At 37.0% G+C, this 23,825-nt stretch overlaps 1 long non-coding RNA gene across 3 annotated transcripts in view; it reads right to left on the bottom strand.

Moving 5' to 3' along the window:
- Positions 1 to 23,825, bottom strand: part of LOC309659105 — a 442,553-nt gene that overhangs the window by 105,483 nt on the left and 313,245 nt on the right. For all 3 annotated transcript variants that reach the window (XR_014262598.1, XR_014262599.1, XR_014262600.1), the window contains exon 11: positions 19,536 to 19,690. This is a non-coding gene — a long non-coding RNA (uncharacterized lncRNA). The remainder of the gene's footprint in view (positions 1 to 19,535; positions 19,691 to 23,825) is intronic.

Genomic DNA, 23,825 nt, shown 5'->3' with positions numbered 1-23,825 from the left:
TCAGCAGAAACTCTGCAAGCCAGAAGGGAGTGGCATGATATACTTAAAGTGATGAAAGGGAAGAACCTACAACCAAGATTACTCTACCCGGCAAGGATCTCATTTAGATTTGATGGAGAAATCAAAAGCTTTACAGACAAACAAAAGCTGAGAGAATTCAGCACCACCAAACCAGCTCTACAACAAATGCTAAAGGAACTTCTCTGAGTGGGAAACACAAGAGAAGAAAAGGACCTACAAAAACAAACCCAAAACAATTAAGAAAATGGTCATAGGAACATACATATCGATAATTACCTTAAACGTGAATGGATTAAACACCCCAACCAAAAGACATAGACTGGCTGAATGGATACAAAAACAAGACCCATATATATGCTGTCTACAAGAGACCCACTTTAGACCTAGGGACACATACAGACTGAAAGTGAGGGGATGGAAAAAGATATTCCATGCAAATGGAAATCAAAAGAAAGCTGGGGTAGCTATACTCATATCAGATAAAATAGACTTTAAAATAAAGAATGTTACAAGAGACAAGGAAGGACACTACATAATGATCCACGGATCAATCCAAGAAGAAGATATAACAATTATAAACATATATGCACCCAACATAGGAGCACCTCAATACATAAGGCAACTGCTAACAGCTATAAAAGAGGAAATCGACAGTGACACAATAATAGTGGGGGACTTTAACACTTCACTTACACCAATGGACAGATCATCCAAAATGAAAATAAATAAGGAAACAGAAGCTTTAAATGACACAATAGACCAGATAGATTTAATTGATATATATATATAGGACATTCCATCCAAAATCAGCAGATTACACGTTCTTCTCAAGTGCGCACGGAACATTCTCCAGGATAGATCACATCTTGGGTCACAAATCAAGCCTCAGTAAATTTAAGAAAATTGAAATCATACCAAGCATCTTTTCTGACCACAACGCTATGAGATTAGAAATGAATTACAGGGAAAAAAACGTAAAAAAGACAAACACATGGAGGCTAAACAATACGTTACTAAATAACCAAGAGATCACTGAAGAAATCAAAGAGGAAATCAAAAAATACCTAGAGACAAATGACAATGAAAACACGACCACCCAAAACCTATGGGATGCAGCAAAAGCGGTTCTAAGAGGGAAGTTTATAGCTATACAAGCCTACCTAAAGAAACAAGAAAAATCTCAAGTAAACAATCTAACCTTACACCTAAAGAAACTAGAGAAAGAAGAACAAACAAAACCCAAAGTTAGCAGAAGGAAAGAAATCATAAAGATCAGAGCAGAAATAAATGAAATAGAAACAAAGAAAACAATAGCAAAGATCAATAAAACTAAAAGTTGGTTCTTTGAGAAGATAAACAAAATTGATAAGCCATTAGCCAGACTCATCAAGAAAAAGAGGGAGAGGACTCAAATCAATCAAATCAGAAATGAAAAAGGAGAAGTTACAACAGACACTGCAGAAATACAAAGCATCCTAAGAGACTACTATAAGCAACTTTATGCCAATAAAATGGACAACCTGGAAGAAATGGACAAATTCTTAGAAAGGTATAACCTTCCAAGACTGAATCAGGAAGAAACAGAAAATATGAACAGACCAATCACAAGTAATGAAATTGAAACTGTGATTAAAAATCTTCCAACAAACAAAAGTCCAGGACCAGATGGCTTCACAGGTGAATTCTATCAAACATTTAGAGAAGAGCTAACACCCATCCTTCTCAAACTCTTCCAAAAAATTGCAGAGGAAGGAACACTCCCAAACTCATTCTATGAGGCCACCATCACCCTGATACCAAAACCAGACAAAGACACTACAAAAAAAGAAAATTACAGACCAATATCACTGATGAATACAGATGCAAAAATCCTCAACAAAATACTAGCAACCAGAATCCAACAACACATTAAAAGGATCATACACCACGATCAAGTGGGATTTATCCCAGGGATGCAAGGATTCTTCAATATACGCAAATCAATCAATGTGATACACCATATTAACAAATTGAAGAATAAAAACCATATGATCATCTCAATAGATGCAGAAAAAGCTTTTGACAAAATTCAACACCCATTTCTGATAAAAACTCTCCAGAAAGTGGGCATAGAGGGAACCTACCTCAACATAATAAAGGCCATATATGACAAACCCACAGCAAACATCATTCTCAATGGTGAAAAACTGAAAGCATTTCCTCTAAGATCAGGAACGAGACAAGGATGTCCACTCTCACCACTATTATTCAACATAGTTCTGGAAGTCCTAGCCACGGCAATCAGAGAAGAAAAAGAAATAAAAGGAATACAAATTGGAAAAGAAGAAGTAAAACTGTCACTGTTTGCGGATGACATGATACTATACATAGAGAATCCTAAAACTGCCACCAGAAAACTGCTAGAGCTAATTAATGAATATGGTAAAGTTGCAGGATACAAAATTAATGCACAGAAATCTCTTGCATTCCTATACACTAATGATGACAAATCTGAAAGAGAAATTATGGAAACACTCCCATTTACCATTGCAACAAAAAGAATAAAATACCTAGGAATAAACCTACCTAGGGAGACAAAAGACCTGTATGCAGAAAACTATAAGACACTGATGAAAGAAATTAAAGATGATACCAACAGATGGAGAGATATACCATGTTCTTGGATTGGAAGAATCAACATTGTGAAAATGAGTATACTACCCAAAGCAATCTACAGATTCAATGCAATCCCTATCAAATTAACAATGGCATTTTTTACGGAGCTAGAACAAATCATCTTAAAATTTGTATGGAGACACAAAAGACCCCGAATAGCCAAAGCAGTCTTGAGGCAAAAAAATGGAGCTGGAGGAATCAGACTCCCTGACTTCAGACTATACTACAAAGCTACAGTAATCAAGACAATATGGTACTGCCACAAAAACAGAAACATAGATCAATGGAACAAGATAGAAAGCCCAGAGATTAACCCACGCACCTATGGTCAACTAATCTATGACAAAGGAGGCAAAGATATACAATGGAGAAAAGACAGTCTCTTCAATAAGCGGTGCTGGGAAAACTGGACAGCCACATGTAAAAGAATGAAATTAGAATACTCCCTAACACCATACACAAAAATAAACTCAAAATGGATTCGAGACCTAAATGTAAGACTGGACACTATAAAACTCTTAGAGCAAAACATAGGAAGAACACTCTTTGACATAAATCACAGCAAGATCTTTTTTGATCCACCTCCTAGAGTAATGGAAATAAAAACAAAAATAAACAAGTGGGACCTAATGAAACTTCAAAGCTTTTGCACAGCAAAGGAAACCATAAACAAGACGAAAAGACAACCCTCAGAATGGGAGAAAATATTTGCAAATGCATCAACGGACAAAGGATTAATCTCCAAAATATATAAACAGCTCATTCAGCTCAATATCAAAGAAACAAACACCCCAATCCAAAAATGGGCAGAAGACCTAAATAGACATTTCTCCAAAGAAGACATACAGACGGCCACGAAGCACATGAAAAGATGCTCAACGTCACTAATTATTAGAGAAATGCAAATCAAAACTACAATGAGGTATCACCTCACTCCTGTTAGAATGGGCATCATCAGAAAATCTACAAACAACAAATGCTGGAGAGGGTGTGGAGAAAAGGGAACCCTCTTGCACTGTTGGTGGGAATGTAAATTGATACAGGCCCTATGGAGAACAATATGGAGGTTCCTTAAAAAGCTAAACATAGAATTACCATATGACCCAGCAATCCCACTACTGGGCATATACCCAGAGAAAACCGTAATTCAAAAGGACACATGCACCCGAATGTTCATTGCAGCACTATTTACAATAGCCAGGTCATGGAAGCAACCTAAATGCCCATCAACAGACGAATGGATAAAGAAGTTGTGGTACATATATACAATGGAATATTACTCAGCCATAAAAAGGAACAAAATTGAGTCATTTGTTGAGACGTGGATGGATCTAGAGACTGTCATACAGAGTGAAGTAAGTCAAAAAGAGAAAAACAAATATCATATATTAATGCATGTATGTGGAACCTAGAAAAGTGGTACAGATGAGCCAGTTTGCAGGGCAGAAGTTGAGACACAGATGTAGAGAATGGACATATGGACGCCAAGGGGGGAAAACTGCGGTGAGGTGGGGATGGTGGTGTGCTGAATTGGGCGATTGGGATTGACATGTATACACTGATGTGTATAAAATTGATGCCTAATAAGAACCTGCAGTATAAAAAAACAAACAATACAACTAATACTAAACTTTCATTGGGTTATTTGTATGGAAATATGTTAATATAAATGTTTCAGACATTACATGAAATTTCTAAAAATCTTATATTTGTATTTGTATGGAAATATGTATGGAAATATGTTAATATAAATGTTCCAGACATTACATGAAATTTCTAAAAATCTTATATTTGTATTTGTATGGAAATATGTATGGAAATATGTTAATATAAATGTTCCAGACATTACATGAAACTTCTAAAAATCTTATATGTTCTGGTATAATGTTATAAGTCATAATCCTAGTTATTACTTTAAAATGTATATCTCAGAAATAACTAATTTTCTTGTCAACTGCATTATTATGAACTTTCATCAAATCTTTTACTGTGGTCATTTTTAAGTCTTTTGTCATTTACAGACAGTTCTGGGTGTACTCTGATGATTTTGCAAATATGTTCCTATAAAAGGGTTTCATCTTCAAGAAATTCATGGAAAAGACTCTGACAAGTGCAGGTTTCTGGTCACTGACTGTACTGCTGAACTGAATGAATAAGCATTTTCAGAACTCTGATGAAAAACTGATGAACACATAAAAGTGCTAACAAAAGATCAAGATGAAAAAAAACAATTAATTACATGGGACTGAGTGAACTGATGAGGATGAGTATAATTTTTGTGACTTTCTGTCTGAATTAAAAAAAAAAAAAAATCCCACAAGGACTCAGAGGCAAAGAATATACAAATCCATTTTCACTGCAAAGTAAAGGAGCTGTTACAGTGGAGGATTACTGGACTGAACGTCAATATTATGACATAGTATGAGTGTGTTTCATGTAGGGTAATTGCAATCATTGTTGCTTTTGTTGTGGTCATCCATGTACAATGCTTGGTGTCAGTCTATTTATCTCTTGTAAAAATAAAATATACTGTGTGTGTGTGAAAAAAAAAAAAAAAAGACGACTTGTAAGCCAACTGGAAGATCTGACCAACAAAATTGTGCAGTTTTTTCCCCCTTCCTTTAAATACAAGTATATGATTAAGAAGGGTTCCTTTCTCTGAATCTTCTCAGCCTCAAAATGTGACTTGGAGAGAAGAAGAAGAATATTGTGATGAGTAGTTAAAATGGTTGCTTTGAAATCCATTTGCTTTGAATGGTTGCTTTGAAATGGGAGGCAGCTAAATTTACGTTCTCTTCTTTGAGCTGTAGCTGGCTTTTTTGAAGTCAGTCCCATGCTTGTCTGGTTCAGGGGTCAGTCAGATATTTGGGTAAAATTTATACACAGAGTTTGGGGCTTCTCCTCCCTAACTCTGTACTTTCTGCCATTTTCACCTTCAGATTCCAGAAGCTATGACTGCCCTGAACTCTGTCTTCTAGTTCTCCACAAGAATGAGGCTGATTTCTATTGAAGCTTTAGCCTCCCTGTCAGATGTAACTCTGGAGTAGTCTCAGGCTAAAAGCAAAACAAATGAGAAACTCACCTTTTACCCTGTGGTTTTCTCTGTTTCTAAGTGTTAACTCCCCTCTAGTATCTGCTTTTTATATATTTATTTTTCCAGAAAATATATCCACCTTTTCTTTATTCAACTTAAATCACTGAACTACATCAAGCCAAAAAGCCCTACTATTTTACATGTTATATGCCAGAAAACATACCTCACTAGAATATCGTATAGTAGTAATTTGTTATATCTAGGCCTAGTTAGATAAAGAAACAGTATCGAGCAGAGCTTTTTTAACGAAAAAAGGGAGGAAGAAGCTGCAATTTCCTATTCCTACATTAATAATTTTCATTAGAGTCGGTGTTCTTTGTGGGAAGAGAAGAGAAAACTAAATATAAAACTAGAATTTATGCATTGGCCAAAATAAACAGACCTAGAGGAAAATGTTGTCTAATTAAAAGATCACTGAAAATTATTTGCAGGCTATGATATCTACAATTACTAATCATTCTTATGTATAGTGTTCTATAGAGATTTTTTTTTTTTAACATAGAGATTTTCTGAGACTTGACCAGTTTCTCAAGTGTCCCTCCAGGATAAAAAATAGTAATAAAAATAAAATTAAACATTTAATCAGTTTTAAAATTTAAAAATCATTTAAAGTTAATAAGGAGCCATAGAGTATTATTTATTAAGACTGTGAGATAGCAACATTTTAGATTTAAGTATACAGAACATAATAATCCTTTGAGAAAACAAACAAAAATTTAATAGAAATGTACCATACATATGTTCAAATTAGGAAGTTTTAATTGACATGTGGTGTGGATTTTTTTCTTCATGCCTATTATTAGATTTAATATATTTTACAGTTCAAAAGATTAAATCTCTTTGTATTATTATGGTTTGACAGTAAACCTGGATTTTCAAGCACATGGGTGACAGTAATGCAACTGGAAAGTTTCAGAGATAATAATACAGACCCATGTAGAGGGTGTAATTGTCCCAGGGGGGTAAGAGACATAGGTGTACTTGCTTATTCATAGACTGGTGACAGTTTACTATGACGCTAATCCTTACTTGTTTGAATGAATTAAATATATTTAAAATGAATGGTCATGAAGGCTGAAACATTTGACGCTAACATCCTAGCAACATTTCTTAGTTTCCTGTTGGTACCGAAGTACAAAATGCTAGGAAATATCAGTGACGTTTATTGAAGCGATTTCCTTTTTCCGTACTTGTGGGTTGATACTTCCAATCAAGTGTTGCTGATTAGATTCTGAAAGCATGTAATTGATTTTCAAACTCTTTACATCCTGGTTGCTATGTTTAAACAGCCACATGAGAAACATTTCCTGAGTCTAGGTAGATTGCTTTTTGTTTTACATGAGCAATAGCTTAAAAGGTGAGTTGACATTTAAAGAAATAAATATTCAAGCACGAGGTACATTTGAAAGTCATTAAGATTAATAAAGGTTTACAATAACATATTATCCTTAAGTGTTGACACAAATACTATGCTGTACTTATCTGACACTAATCTGTCTAACATATGAAGAATGGAAGCAATGATTTGATTTTGACCCAAATAATGATGTAATCATAACCTTTGCAAGAATGAATTAAAGCATATTCTAACCTTTTCATTATTTCACATTTTCACTACCAGAAAATCATTACTCAAAAGGGAAAGGAATGATTTTGCAACGGGGTCTTGCTTAGGGTTATATTTCAATTCCTCATAATGAAACATAAAGGACAGGAAAAAGAAGGTGAGGACATTCTATCAAATCACTACTTGCAGTTTTTCATATGTAATACTCAGTATAGTTTAAGACTTAACCAAGAGAACAACCCATTATGTCTCAGCAGCAAATCTGTCAATATGCTGATGGAGCAGAGGCATAATATATGTTATTTGAATATTGCAACAGGTAACTTTTATTTGTAAAATGCAAGGAAGATTTTACTTTAAGGGAAAAACTTCACAACCTAAGGATTTAATTAAAAAATATCAAGTGAACAAAAATTCTGAAAGCCTGTGAACATTAAACTAGATGAAAATTACAAACTTTTAATATGAAAAATTAAGTAGATCATCCCTTGATTTGTTGAGCATAATAAAGCTTATTGAAACTAATCAAATGACATTTTTTCTTATGAAGGTCTTTCTGATATATAGCATTGGAAACTTACTTCATTGTTCATGATCATTAATGCTGAATTTAATTTAATTCTATTTATTTTAATATTCAAACCTTTATTAGCTTCTGACACCGGTCAACCCCACTCCTGGGAGCAGTTCCCTCCTATACTTGTAAGGTCATTTAATATGTACTTCGTAAGGAAGTCTGCATTTAGACTCAGGTTTGTTTGCTTGATTAATTTGGTGAACTTAAAGACATTGCTTAGTCAAAATTCAAACAACACATGGATTCTAAATTGCTCCAAGGTAAATTCTCAATTCTATACAATTTGCTGATTTTTAAAGGGGGGAAAAAAAAGATTTTCTAACTTTTCTCCAATTGTTTCCAAGGACAATTGACAATTTAATGCTATCATTTACATGTAGGCCAAAACATGATTTGTTCCTGTCTCCTTTTCACTTAATTCAACTTAAAAAAAAAAATGTATTGATGGCCCACAATGAGCCAGGTTTTATTTCACTTTCCAAAGATACTTTAGTGAATCAAACAAAGATGCCTGCCTTTGTGGAGCTTATATTCTAGAAGCGATGGGGCAGCAGATAATGATAAACATGGACACATAAATGATATTTTACATTAAAAGGCAATGAGCCTTATGGAATGAAAGAACAAGGAAAGGGTTTTCAATTGTAGGCGGGGCCTGGGGGTGGATTATACTTTTACTTAGGCTGGTATGGGTAGACCTCCTTTTGGTGATAGTTGAGCCAAAAATTTGAAGAAGTGAGGGACTTCACCCATGAAGATATCTGGGGAAAATTGACCCATTCAGAGTCAGAGCAAAATCCTAAATGCGGAACTTGTCTGGTATGTTTGGAGAAAGCTATGAAGCTAGTGTCACCGGAGAAGCAGAAGGTGAACCGGAGCTCCCGCTGCATCTCAGTGATGTGAGATGTCTGAGAACTAAGGGAGGGGTAATCATGTGGGGCTTTTAAGTCATTTTGAAGAGTTTGGTTTATATTCAGAGTGAAATGGGAGCTAATTTAGAAAGACTGAACTTCTGTTTGTTAATGACAATTCTGGCTACCATATAGAGAAGTTGTGGGAGAGGAACTGGGGTCAAATCAGGTCACCTAACGATGAAGCGCTTCCTGTAATTCAGACAGGGAGTGACAGAAAATACAGCCAATCCAAATAAGTACATCTATTTCAGGAAACACCCTGAAGCATCTTTGAATAGGACACTATCTAGTTTACACACCAGTCACATCCGATATTCAAAGGATTTTATAAGGTTATCACTTTAAGTTAAGTTTGGGAACACACATTCACTCCTCTTCTGTGGAGAATGGCTTTTGGCAAGATATTTTTAGTGCCATAACTACATTTCAGTGTGAATTATTTGGTGTGCAGATTATATAAAATGCTTTGACGTATACTATATATCAGTACACAGTAAAATCAAAGAGGAGAACTAAGCAGGGCTTAATTCATAGGCCTAGTGTTGCAAACTTCTTTCCCTTTGTCCCTCTGAAATCTGCTTCTCAGAGTGAGACACAATAGGTTGAGCAACAAGCAAGGATTAGGTATGGTTCACATATGATTCCAGAGTTGGTTTATAATCTTGAATGAGAACTGAAAAGTCAAAACCCCTTTACTACAATTCCTTTTCATGTGACTCTTGGGCATGCCATGTTTAAGAGGTACTGTGTCCCACATCCCTTTAGAAATACTAAGTATTTATCTAACTGCCATTCTCCTAGCTCTTTCTAGTCATGGTTCCAAACTGAGCCATGATTTTGAACCATCATTCAACATTTTAACGAGTATGTATTTATGTATCTAGTAAGTTTGGCCAGCCTGGCATTTTCATATGGATTCCCACATATACAGTTTAGGAAGATTACACACATTAAAATGGTTCTTTCTTCCAAAAGTCCCTGTTATATTTACTATAGAGAAAAAAAATTGGATGATCATTTTAACCCTTGCTAATGTTTTTTACAAGATTACAAAAAGTTTTATCTAATAAATAACATAAAATATGTTTTATAAAATATAGATAAATTTTACAAAATATATACAGAGGTTGTATTAATAATTAGTAATTAGTAAATAATTAATAACCAATACAAAACCAATCAGGGGGTTGCTGCTCAGATACACAATTATGAGGATAAAAACAGAACAAAAACAAACATCACTGGAATACAGACCCCCCTCAGCTCCACCACTAACTAATAATAGGGATTGTCCTTAAGGACCTCCTGCCTCCCTCTTGCTGTCAGAATCCATTGTTAGCGACACCCTTTCTCTTTCATCCCTCCACATGTGTACAAAACTCCCAGTACAACTGTATTTAGCTGTGTTCTTTCTCATATCAGGTAAAAAGTAATATGCAAATAAACATGTAATCAAAGAGGTGAGTTATTTGTCAAATCTTGTGAGTTGCAAGGTCTTCTTAGTATGACAGCTAAGGAGAAATTCAATGTTTATATTAGGAAAAAAAACGAATTTAACTATGAAATGTAATCAGCACTCATATGCTGTGTGCCTGCTCCTTGAAAAAAGTTTTGCTAAGTCATGCCTTCAATTTCAAGACCTTACAGTTCATTGGAATGAGGAACTATGAATAGATATGTGCACATCACTACCTCCAGTATAAGACACTGGGAGAGAAGAGCTGGAAGGTAGCACTATAATGCCCTAGATTGCACTAGACATTAAATCTTTACCCATAGGATACCCATTTCATTTTACTAAATGGCTCTCTATAAACCTAGTGAAATGAATGATTTGCCAGATATTGTAAAGAGGGTAGAACTACAGGATTTTATAGTGTAGGTTCAAACTCTTTGCCTGACTCTCATAGTTTATAAGCTAGTCTCTTGCAGCCTTCACACAATGATGTTAAAAGCAAAGCAGCTACAAATTCCCTACCGTCGTCCTGGGCCCCCGTATCTCCAACCAGGAGTCGCTGAGAGGACAGAGCAAAGCGTCACCCTGCTGAATAGCAATTACTGCTTCTGTAATACCTATAATAACTGGCCCTAGTTTATAAAATTGAAACAAATTGCTTACAAGTGATTATTTTCAAGCAACATAAATAGTTTAAAGCTACTGCATCTGAAAAGTTAATTACCCTGAGTGCAACTCAGCATAATTTGCCTTTATAAAATATTTTATATTAAAAACCAGGCTGTTCACTAATGTCAGACAAAGGATTGTTCCCTTTGTGACAAGTTCACTTTTAATTTGCTTTTATTAATTATTTACTGATCCTATTAATAAAGAAAAACTGGAAATATATTACATAGCCTTTTATTTTTGGAAATTGAGATGTATTTAGAACTAAAGAGGAAATGAAGGAAGTAAATGTTCTTGTAATTCTTCACTCTCTGGCCGCTTCTATTCCAGAGACAGGAACAGCCCCCAAGACCACACTGTGAATTCGTCTGAGAATATCAACTGGGCTCAGAAACTTCCTCTCCCCCGCCCTCCAGCAAAACACATTTTATAACCAATCTTAACGAGCTGCAGTCTAGTGACTGTCAGTGGCCAGACCAACAAAGCTGACAAATTAATTTACCTTAAAGCATAGTTAAGTGGTAATAGCAGTGCTGTTTTCTCAGAGAATGTTTGCATTTCAGTAGGGACTCCAGGTTACCCCAAAGGAATTGACAATTAATAGTGAAGCTATACAAATGGCACTGATCAGAAATACCTATACAAATGGGACAGTATTAAGGTATATATATTTTTTCTACATATATTTGCTCCTACAATTTCAATTAGGTAATGACTTTCTGTTTTCTTTCTCAATGGACATTTGTTGTAGGAAAGCAGAAAAAAGCAGCTTAAAGCCAAAGACTTTTCCAGTATTTTATAAAATCTGAAATTGAATAAAGAGGTAGGTGTTCCACGTTAGAAATAAAGAGGATGATAACTTTGGGAAAGACAAGCCAACGACGGGCTGGTTTTCCCCAAGGATGAAAGCAGGTTGGAAGAACCTGAGGATTGTGAGAGTCGTGAGCCGACCTCCACCTGTTTGTGGGGAGGAGGCTGGGGGTGAGCTCGGGCTTATGGAAAAGGATGGAACTGAGCAACGTGGACGCTGGATCCCCACCCAGGAGCATCTGTATTGACCTAGTTCCTGAGCACGGCCCAGAAGCAACAGAGCTAATGGGAATGTGTCCTATAATACCTTGGGGCCATGTAAACATGTAAAGCACTGCGTTGTGCTGGAGTGGAAGTGTGTGCCCCACTAATTGAGTTTAAATTGTACTTCTCCCATTCCTAGTAACTCTATTTTTGCATCCACACCCCAATCTCTCAGCTTCTGTCTTTCTAGGTGTCTCCTTGAGCACTATACATCACAGCAGATGCAAAGCAGGGTGTGATACGTCTTTCTGGAGCATCAAGTTTTTTTTGTTTTAAAGTATTTATTTATTTATTTATTTATGGCTGTGTTGGGTCTTAGTTTCTGTGCTAGGGCTTTCTCTAGTTGTGGCAAGCGGGGGCCACTCTTCATCGCGGTGCGCGGGCCTCTCACTGTCGCGGCCTCTCTTGTTGCGGAGCACAGGCTCCAGATGCACAGGCTCAGTAATTGTGGCTCACGGGCCCAGCTGCTCCGCGGCACATGGGATCTTCCCAGACCAGGGCTCGAACCCGTGTCCCCTGCATTGGCGGGCAGATTCTCAACCACTGCGCCACCAGGGAAGCCCGAGCATCAAGTTTATTAACTAGAATTGGAAGAACCAAGGAGTCCTTGGAACAAGAACTATCCCCCTCCCCCACCAACACGGAAGACAGAAGAGTGGGGGAGGGGAGACGTGACCCAGGAATGACAGTCCAGTCTCTGAAGTTTCACCCAGGTGGGGGTTGAGGGGCAGACCTGCAGCCACGGTGGCCTCGCCTTCGGTCACCCGGGCTGCTCCGGACCATCCTCTGAGCTGGCCAGGGTCTTGGATACGATGCTTCTGAAGGCCGCGCAGAGAACACCCTCATCTTCCCCTGCACCGGGCCCCAGGGAGTGTGGCGGCCTGACCTTCCTGCCTCGGTCATGCATGGGGTTCACATGGGCTCACTTTATTATGACGCCTCATGCTGGGCAGCTTGCAACAAAGATGTTTCAAAACAAAGTTCCAGATTCTCCTAGCCACCCCTTGCTTTTTCTGGCTGTGGCCAGAGGGAGTGGATGAGGACACACTCTCAGGCTGCCCAGTGTGGGAGGACCCTCCAGTGTTGGACACACCCGGGGGGCAGCTGGTTCCCTCTGGGGCTCCAATCCTGCTGCTGGTGGAGGGGGATGTCCCAGTGCCACACTGGGGGGCTGGGCTGGGGGTGGCAGTCCTCGACTGCAGGCTGGGTGGGGGACAGGCAGACTCACCGGTCTTCTGCCCCGCCTGCTGGTCTTCCTGCAGCTGCACGTTTTCTCCCTGGTAGAGCCACCTGCTTTTCAGGGGGGACACCACAGGGCTTGGAGAAGGCTCGAGTTCACTGCCGCTGAGGTCCCCGCGACAGAAGGGCCTCACAGTTACGATGGAGGCCCCTACCTGGGGTTTCTCGGCGCTCACACTGCCTGTTCCAGCATCCTGGATCTGGTCGCAAGTCAAGCCCGGAGTCGTCACCGTTGTCACCTTCAGGTCCTCTTCACAGGGTGGCTGGAGTGGCTCCTTCTGGCCCATGTTTAACCAAGCATGCCTCATGAGGTCAGGTAAGGTGCCTCTGTCACTGGGGTTGAGGGCAATCATTTTTTGTAATAGATCCCTTATCTCCAAAGACAGATAAGGTGGGATGTGGTATTTCCCTTGTAGGACTTGCTTCCGCAGCTCCTGGAAGTCTTTTCCCACAAAGGGCCGGGACCCAGTTACCATGGCGTAGAGCACTACTCCCAGGCTCCACACGTCCACCGCAGGGCCGCTGTAGCTCTGCCCCAGGAAGATTTCCGGGGCACAGTAAGGGGGTGTGCCGCAGATTGTGTCCATTTGTCCAGAGTCATCACACTTGTTGCTGAGGCCAAAGTCTGCAAGTTTGATATTCATGTTCGAATCAAAGAGGAGGTTCAGTGGCTTCAGGTCCCGATGCACGATGCCCCTCTGGTGGCAGTGCTGCAGGGCGGAGAGCAGCTGCCGGAACGGGCCTCGGGCCTCCGCCTCTGTCATACGGCCATGGATCTTCAAATAGTGGTACATGTCCCCCCCACTGAGGTACTCCATCACCAGAATAAATGCCTCCTCTGTGTTAATCGCCCCCAGCAGTTTTACAATATTGGGGTGATTCAGGAGCTTCATACCGCACACTTCCCGGAAAAGTGCCTGGACACTTGCGACGCTCTGACGCCTTTTCTTAACCACCTTGAGAGCCACCTGTGTCCCGGTCAGAATGTGCCGCGCCAACTTCACTTTACCGAAGGTGCCTTCACCAATGGTGCGGAGGATCTCAAAGCCATCAATATGAGCCTCCTTGTCAGCAGAGTTGGCTGTGAGGCCCTGCATCGTGGTGACCTGCTAACTACACTGACTGACAGCACTACCTAGCAACGCTAACTACGCTAACTAACAATGCTAACTGTACTAACAGTGCTAAGTGTGCTGTCTCTACTAACAACGCTAACTACGCTAACTGTACCAACGGCGCTAACTAGCACTAACTACACTAACTATGCTAATCAAGTATTAACTACACCAGCTATGCTAACTATACCAACAGTACTGACTATGCTAACTGTACTAATCTAGCAATACTAACTAAAATTAAGATACAAATGAGAAAAAGAACAAAGGAAGAAAAGAAAGCAGAAGAAATGGAAAAGAAACACCAAAAAATGGAGAAGAAAAAATTTAAAACTAAAAGAAATGATAAAGAGAGAAAAATGAGAAGAAGGCAAAGAAGAAAGAAAAATGAGAAAAATAAAAAAGAGTAGAGAAAAGAGAAAAACAAATCAACAAAATGGCAGCAACAAGGAAAAAACAAGCTAACTGTAGGTCCAAGGCCGTCAGGTCACCAAAAGCAGCTTCCTGGGCTCTAAGGACCAAAAACCTGGGCCCAGCTGCCCCTTTTACAGGGCTCTGTGAAGTACATCACAGTGGTGCACTCTGAGGTCAGAGCAAGAAATGGACGCATCACAGCTGGGGGTAAACCACAGGGGTTTTCTCACTTCTTGAGTTCAAGGCCCCTTTACACTTAGGAAAAAGGATCCCAAAGAAATTTTTCTTTACGTGTGTTATTAGACATTGGTATTCACTTTGTTATAAATTAAAATCTGTAGGATACTTCAGTGGCCTTTTTATTTCTCGTTTGAAAATCTGTAATAATTTTAAAGACCTCATAATCTCTACACTTGAAATATTCAATTCCTTTTCCTTAAATTCTGGTCTCAAAATAATGTTGCAACTTAACTGACTTCACGATACTATACAAAATGTTCTGCTGCATAAGACACGATAAGGTACATTATGAAAGTTCTATGAAGCTGAGAGAAGATTTGCCAGGAAGGTCATGAGCAGATTTCTCATCAGGAGCCTCGGAGGCCAGATGGCATGGCTCAATGTACTTCAAGTGTTGAAGGAAAGAAACCGTCAACCAAGAATCCTATATCTAGCAAAACTTTCCTTCGAAAATGAGGGAGAAATCAAAACATTCCCAGTTAATCAAGAGTTGAGAGAGTTCTTAACCACCAGACCCGCCTGCCACAGGGAGTTCTTCAGGTTGGAGTCAAGGACCCTGCACAGTAGCTCAAAGCCTTATGAAGAAATAAAGACCTCTGGCAAAAGTAGATAGACGGGCGATGAGAAAAGCTAATACTGTTGTAACTTTGGTTTGTAGCTCCACTTTTTGTTTTCTATTTGATTTAAGAGACTAATATATAATAAAACACACCACACACATAGAAATCAAAAAAAAATCTATACCTAAAGCTATCACTAGAATTAAAAAATTTCACACATCTTATTAATATATACACTTGATGAAAAAAGCGTTGAAAATTAGCATCAATATTGATATAACTATTTAGGAATTTAGATGACATGTTCCCCTATGTAATTAAATTAATATTTGGGAGAAAATTAGGAGATAAAAATTCTTTGAAATCTTAACATTTCATTATAAAAATAACCTTAATAATTACATAAATGAAGTAGAACTTTGGTGTGTAGATTTCTATCTACATATACATGGAAAATTATGAAATATATACAAACATGTACACACAGAATGGCCTTTACATATTCTATGAAAAATTCGTTCCCACCAACTAATGTATCACGGAAAAAAATTTCCAGAGGAGATATAGATAGATAGATAGATAGATAGACAGACAGACAGATATGGATATATGTATCTATGTTTGCCTCTATAGACCCTTACTAGTAGTTGGCATTATGGATGGTTCTACTAATTGACTCTTCTCAAATTTCTCCATGTAAGTTTGAGATAAACATGTAGGACAGCTTTCTTACCATGTGGGTAGTAAATGGGAGCAACAAGGACTATTGAAGGAGAACACAGCACATTGCTGCGTTAGTCTACTGAATATACTAAAGGGAGAAATTGAACCATCCCCATGTCAATCCTTGGGGATTAAGCAGAAGAACAAGGTGTTTACGTTACTCAAGTTTCAAACAAGCGAACAGACACCTCAGCACTTCCAGGTAACTACATTTCCACAAAAACTCCTATGAACATGCCAATAAGTCCAGAGCATCAAGAACTATGGCTAAAGAGGCCTTATGAGGCACTCAAAGACCTCACTTAGCCTAGAGTAAGTGGTTATACAGACTAATCCTTCTGTAACCCAAGTGAGGGGTGGAGAAGAAGCACTTCCTCATAGCATAGGGCAGTGGTGATGGACAGAGAATATGCAAGGAATGAACTCTTAATACTGGCATCTTGTAGGCACACAGAGTATATAGATCATAGGAACAATGAGAAAAGAAACCTTTAGTTCCTTTAATTGGCTGAATTCATTAGAGGCTAGTATGGTTTCGACAAAAAAAAAAAAAAAAAAAAAAAGAGGCTCTTTCTAGCACAAGAGTTGGAAGATTGGTGGCCTATTTCAGTAGTTCTTATATAATCCAAACTCAGGTGAACAAGTGTTAGAGACAATATACTTTATTATGATCAATCTTTGTAGGAGAGGCATAAACCCAGTCTGATTATATTTGAAAAAAAACTACTGTGATAATACTTCCCTTCCACGTGTTGGAGTATAATCTGCCATAATATATTTGGAGAAAATCTGGAATTTATCACATTCACAGTGAAAAAAAGAACAATCTGCCAGGGATTGGGGAGGGGAGGAGGGAAGGATGAACAGCTAGAGCAGGCAGGATTTTTAGGGCAGTAAAACTATTCCACATGATGTGGTGGTAATGGTGGGTACATAACATCATGCCTTTGACAAAACCCACAGAACTGTAGATCACAAAGAATGTGAGCCCTTAAAATAACTGACTTTATTTTATAACAATGTATCAATGTAGGTTCAATTTTAACATGCTTACCACACCAAGGCAAGATGTTAATAATGAGGGCAAGGGAAGGAGTGGGAGGGGGAGTATATGGGAACTCTGAACATTCTGCTCAATTTTTCTGCAAGCTCAAAACTATTCTAAAAATAAATTCCAATAATTCAAAAAATGTAAAGGGAATAAGAAAGGCATATGAAGTTAATACTAAACTAAAAACTTTGGAGTAGGCATATTAATTTCAACAAAGCTGATTTAAGAATCAGCTTGGGACACCTGGAAACAAAGGGCAGGGTTAGCCCCTACAGCCAGTGCTGCTTTACAAGATTTGGAATAAACACATAACTGAGTCTTTTGCTCCATGTGGGAGTGAAGAAAAGTGTAGGAGGGGCCTTGCCTCCAGCCTTACAGTCAGCTCCCTGAGGGGTTGTTCTCTATCTTGTTTCATAGTGAGACTGTTTATTGGTGACATTCTTTCTGGGTCAAAACCATTCCAGTGGGGGTAAGCTGAGACGAAGTGAGAGAGTGTCATGGACATACATACACTACCAAATGTAAAACAGATAGCTGGTGGGAAGCAGCCGCATAGCACAGGGAGATCAGCTCGGTGCTTTGTGACCACCTAGAGGGGTGGGATAGGGAGGGTGGGAGGGAGATGCAAGAGGGAGGAGATACGGGGATATATGTATACATATAGCTGATTCACTTTGTTATACAGCAGAAACTAACACAACATTGTAGAGCAATTATACTCCAATAAAGATGTTAAAAAAAATTTTTTTTAATTAAAAATACCAAGGAAAAGGTGGGACATTACATATTAATAAAAGTATCAATTCTCCAAAAAGACATAAAACTCCTAAAGTTGTGGAATCTGACATCAAGCTTTCAATATATGTGAAGCAAAAACTGATAGATCAAGTAGGTACAGAATCAGTAAGGATAGACTTGACCTGGACAGTAATAGCAATCAAACTAATATAATTGGCATTTATAGACTACTCCACTCAACAACAATAAAAGATACATTTTTCTCAAGCTCATGTGGATCACAGAGAAAAGTCTCAAGAGGAATTTTAAAAAGCAATTATATAGAATTAAAAATTTTAAAAAAATTGTAGATACAGAGAAAGCAGTGCTGAGAGGAAAATTAAGTGCATATATTCAGAAAGAAGAAAGATCTATAATCAGTAATCTGAGCTCCACCTCAGGAAACTAGAGAATGAAGAACAATTTAATATTAGTGTAAACAGAAAGTAAAAAGAAATAATACATATGTGAGCATAAGTTATTGAAACTGAAAACTTTAGTAGAGAAAATCAATGAAACCAAAAACTTCTTTGAAAAGACCAGCAAAACTGATAAACCTCTAGCCAGGTTAACAGAAAAAGAAAAGAAAAGAAAAAATAATTACCAGTATCAGAAATTAAAGAGACGTCATCCTGACCTGTTTCATGAATGTTAAAAAGGCAGTAAAGAACAACAAGCAGAACTCTATAATTTAGATGAAACAGAATGATTTCTTCACAGACACAAATGCTTAAAACTTACACAAGGAGAGACAGGTAATCTGATCAGGCCCATATCTATTAAAAAAAAAATTGTATCAATAATCAAAAACCTTCCAAAAAAGAAACCTTCAGTTCAGATAGTCACCGGTGAATTTTACCAAATCAAAAGAAAGGGTGCCAATTACCACAATCTCTTCCAGAAAACAGAAGCTGAGGAAACTCATTCTATGAGGTCAGCATTACCATAATACCAAAACCAGACACAAGCATTACGTGACATAAAAATATTTATATATCATGTTAAGAAGTGGAAAACTTTCTCACTAAAATCCAGAAAAAAGGAAAGATATTCTCTTTTACTCTTCCTACTCTCCGTTTTACTGAGATTTTTAGCTAGTACTTTAAAACAAGAAAAAAAAAAAACAAAGAGAAAGTATTTGGCTTGGAAAGGATTAAATAAAGCTGTCTATACTTGCAGATGACATGACTGTCTCTGCAGAAAAATATAATTTTGGAAAATTATGGAAATAATAAAGGACCATAACAAGGTCACAGGATTCATGGTTTAGTATATATTTTTGTGTATATGCTATACATACATATATATGTATTTTGTATATATACCGTACATATAAACATAAACACACATACATTTAATATGTCAATGAAATTTGAAATTAAAACATACCATGTTGGGCTTCCCTGGTGGTGCAGTGGTTGAGAATCTGCCTGCCAATGCAGGGGACACGGGTTCGAGCCCTGGTCTGGGAAGATCCCGCGTGCCGCGGAGCAACTGGGCCCGTGAGCCACAACTACTGAGCCTGCGCGTCTGGAGCCTGTGCCCTGCAACAAGAGAGGCCGCGACAGTGAGAGGCCCGCGCACCGCGATGAAGAGTGGCCCCCGCTTGCCGCAACTAGAGAAAGCCCTCGCACAGAAACAAAAACCCACCACAGCCAAAAATAAATAAAATAAATTTCTAGTTAATATTAAAAACAAAAAAAAAACATACCATATATATTGTACCATAAAAATGAAGTACTTAAATATAAATCTAACAAAATATGTATAGGAACTATATGTGCAAAACTATAAAATGCTGATAAAAGAAACCAAAGATTAAACAAATCAAGAGTTATTCTGTGTATACTGACTGGAAAAATCAATATTATTAAGATGTTTATTCTTCTTAACTGTATCTATATATTCCATGCAATTCCAATCAAAATTCCAGTGAGCTCTTTTCTTGATATTGACACACTAATATCAAGTTAATGTGGAAAGGAGAAAGACCTAAAACAGCCAAAACAATAATAGAAGATTAACAGCATAGCTGTAGTGCTAACAATTCCTGATTTCAAGAATTACTATAAAGCTACAGTAATCAAGAGAGCATGATATTGGCTCAAGAATAGACACATAGATCAATTAAACCATAGAAACAGCCCAGAAGGAGAGGCACAGAAATGCAGTCAACTGGTATTTCACAAGGGACAAAGACAATCAAGAGAGAAATAGATGAATGGATAAACAAAGTGTGGTACATTCAAACAGTGCAATATTCTTCAATGAAGAAAAATAAATGAACTAAAATGCCATGAAAGGATATGGATGAATATTAAATGTATAGGGTAAAATGAAAGAAGCCAGTAGCAAAAGTCTACATACTGAATTATTCCACTTATATGACATCTGGAAATGACAGAACCTATAGGCATGGTAAATCAGTAATGGCCAGTAGATTAAAGAAGGGCTAGAAATGATGATGAAACACAGGGAATATGTTCAGAGTTTCAAAACAATGCTGTATACTTTCATTGCAGATACATGACACTAAGCATTTGTAAAATTCCATAGAGCTTTACAGCTCAAATAGTAAATATTAATATAAACAAATTTTAAAAAATCATTTAAGAGGTCAGGGGAATCCAGGATGGGTGCAGAATGTAACTCGGGGCTGGGTATATGGGAACTGTCTGTATTACCCTTTCAATTTTTCTATAAATCTAAAATGTTTTCTAAAAACAAAAACTTATTTTTAAAAAATTCTGCAAGACACAAATAGAATACATTCAAAGAAAGTCACATCATAGTCAAACATCATAAATGAAAATAATATTTAACCAGAAAATAAAAAGATACATTATATTCTGGCACAACAATAAGAAGAATGAGAGCTAACATCATCAGAAACAAGTGAAGCCAGAGATAATAAAATCATATATTTAATGAAATTATAGGAAAAATGTGTAACCCCCAAACTTTATCTCTACTAATAATTTTGTCCCAAAATTAAGGTTAAATAATGAAATTTTCAAATAAACAAGAACAGGCAGAATTTGTTGCTAGCTGAACCAGACTGCAAGGAATACTGTTGATAGCTCTTCAGATAAGACAAAGAAAACCAAACCAAACCAAAACAAACAAACAAAAATGAGCACAAATTTACTGATGTACGTATCTGCAGGAAGAAACGAAGAGCACCGGAAAGGGAAATTGTGAATTTAACTATAAAATAATATTTATAAAATATATTAAATAGTTACTAACTCTTTAAAGAAAAAACTACACTGTGGATACATAACACATAATAGAAGGAGAATGAGTGACAACTAAAGTACAAAGGACAAAACAACAATACATGGTATTTTACTTACAATAATGGCTAATTGGCATAATTTAAGTCACTTTGAAAAGGTAAAGATTAAAAAGCTGAATTTAGAAAATAACCAGTAATAACACAAAGCAACATACATTTAAAACACTGACAGAATTAACAGGAGTTACAGAAAAATATACAATGTATACAATATACAATGAACCACAGCTATTTCAAATAGTTATCATCCATCACCACAGAGTCGATCCCTTTTACCCATTTTGCCCACCTCTCAACCCCTTCTCCTCTGCTGTATCTCTTCTAGATATAAAAGTTTTAAACTATATTGTTATCTAACTTACCTAACAGAAATTTATAGAATACTACATCTGGCAGCTAAAATACATAGTCTTTGGGGCTATAAAACAAGTCTCAATAAGTCACAAAGGATCATATGTTCTGTGAACATACATAAATGAATAAATGCTTTCGCGAAGAATAATGAGATAATCTTATGTGTTTGAGAATTAGCAGTACGTGTCTAAATGAACACTTGTTTAAAAAAATGCAATGGGAATTTAAAATATATTATTGACAGTATGGAAATAGAAATGTACCTTATCAAAACTTGTATGATTGAGGCAAAACAGTCTTTGGCTATACTTTATCATTTAAATATGAAAGTTTAAAAAATCAATCAGCTAAGCCTCCATCTCAAGATTCTAAAAAGGAAAAGGGGAAATTTAAAACCCAGAGGAAGAAGAAGGATAAAAAGTAGAATGATGAGAACAAAGATCAAAGATATAAAATAGAGAAAAATAACAAAGCCATAAGCGTTAATCTTTGAAAGTTTAATAAAATTGATAAACTCTGTAGTAGTAGAATAATACCCCCTCCCAAGTTGTATAAGTGTTATTTCCCAGAACCTGGGAATATGTTCCCTTACATGGCAAAGAGACATTGCAGATGCAGTTAAGTCAGGATCTCCATAGCGTTTCCTGAATTACCCTGGTGAGCCAGTGTAATCACAAAGGTCCTTATTTTGAAAAAGAGTAGACGAGGGAAGCAGAAGTGTCGGAGTCAGAAAAGGAGATGTGACAGTGGAAGCAAAGTGAGAATGATTTCATTTCAGGCTGTAAGTATGGAAGGGGGCCAGTAGCTGAGGATTGGGGAGAGCCTCTAGAAGCTGAGAAAGGCAAGAAACTGGATTCCCAGAATGTGCAGAAGGAATGGGGTCCTGTAAACATTTTAACTGTAGCTTAGTTAGACCTATTTTGAACTGTGATCTCCAGAACTGTAAAATAATCAATTTGTGGTGTTTTAAGTCACTAAGATTGTGTTAATTTGGTACAGCAGCAACAGGAAACTAAGAGAAACCCTTAGCAAGACTGATAAAAAAATGTAAAGTACACACAAATTAACGTTAACTGAAAGCAGTATAGTGGTGCCAATACACATATTTTCAAATTAAAGGAGAATAAGAGAATAGTGTATTTCCTTCTTGATTTTCAATACTGTATTTAGCAGAAACCAACTTTATTTATTAGCATAAGGACATAGGGGCGACAATGAAAAACAACAATCATAAGGAGAAAAAAGAAAAGAAAACAAAATGTACTATTTAATTAATTGTAAATGGATTAAAAAAATCATCCATTTTTAATTTGCTGTTTGTTAACTTTTTTTTTTTAACATCTTTATTGGAGTATAATTCCTTTACAGTGTTGTGTTAGTTTCTGCTGTATATCAAAGTGAATCAGCTATACATATACATATAGCCCCAGATGCCCTCCCTCTTGCCTCTCCCTTCCCCCGTCCCTATCCCACCCCTCTAGGTGGTCACAAAGCACGGAGCTGATCTCCCTGTGCTTGAGTATCTTTTTAAAACAGCAAGATGTCCGGATCCTAATATCAATAAAACAAATTAGGACCATAAATGACTCCATTAAAATAAATCTGTTGCCCATAAATTTTCTAGCAATTAATATAAATCAACTTTATTATAAATTGTATAGTACACTCCTGCCAAACTGAGAACTATATATTTTATTTCCATCTGTATTTTGAAGTGTGAATACTAGAAAATTAGCTTTAATAAAAGCTCAATTAATCTAAGTAATAATGCCTAAATATCTCTTGGTGTGAAGGGTCTTGAAACACATGACTTTCCATCCCAATGCCAGTTTTGTCTAATCATCTTATGGGCAAAATTTATGTCATATTTTTACTTTGAAAAATCTATTTGGAACAAAGAAAACTATAGTTAGGCAACAATTCCTGTATTGTTGAAAATTAGCAACTGTTATCACAACAACAACAATAAAATGTACTTTGACTCCAATGTAATTATGTACTTAATTTTTCTCTTTTTTAGTTTTCAA

The sequence above is a fragment of the Balaenoptera physalus genome (assembly GCF_965194825.1).
Source record: "Balaenoptera physalus genome assembly, contig: SUPER_3_unloc_7, whole genome shotgun sequence".
NCBI classification, from domain to species: Eukaryota; Metazoa; Chordata; class Mammalia; order Artiodactyla; family Balaenopteridae; genus Balaenoptera; species Balaenoptera physalus.
This window is presented reverse-complemented; position numbering and strand designations above follow the sequence as displayed.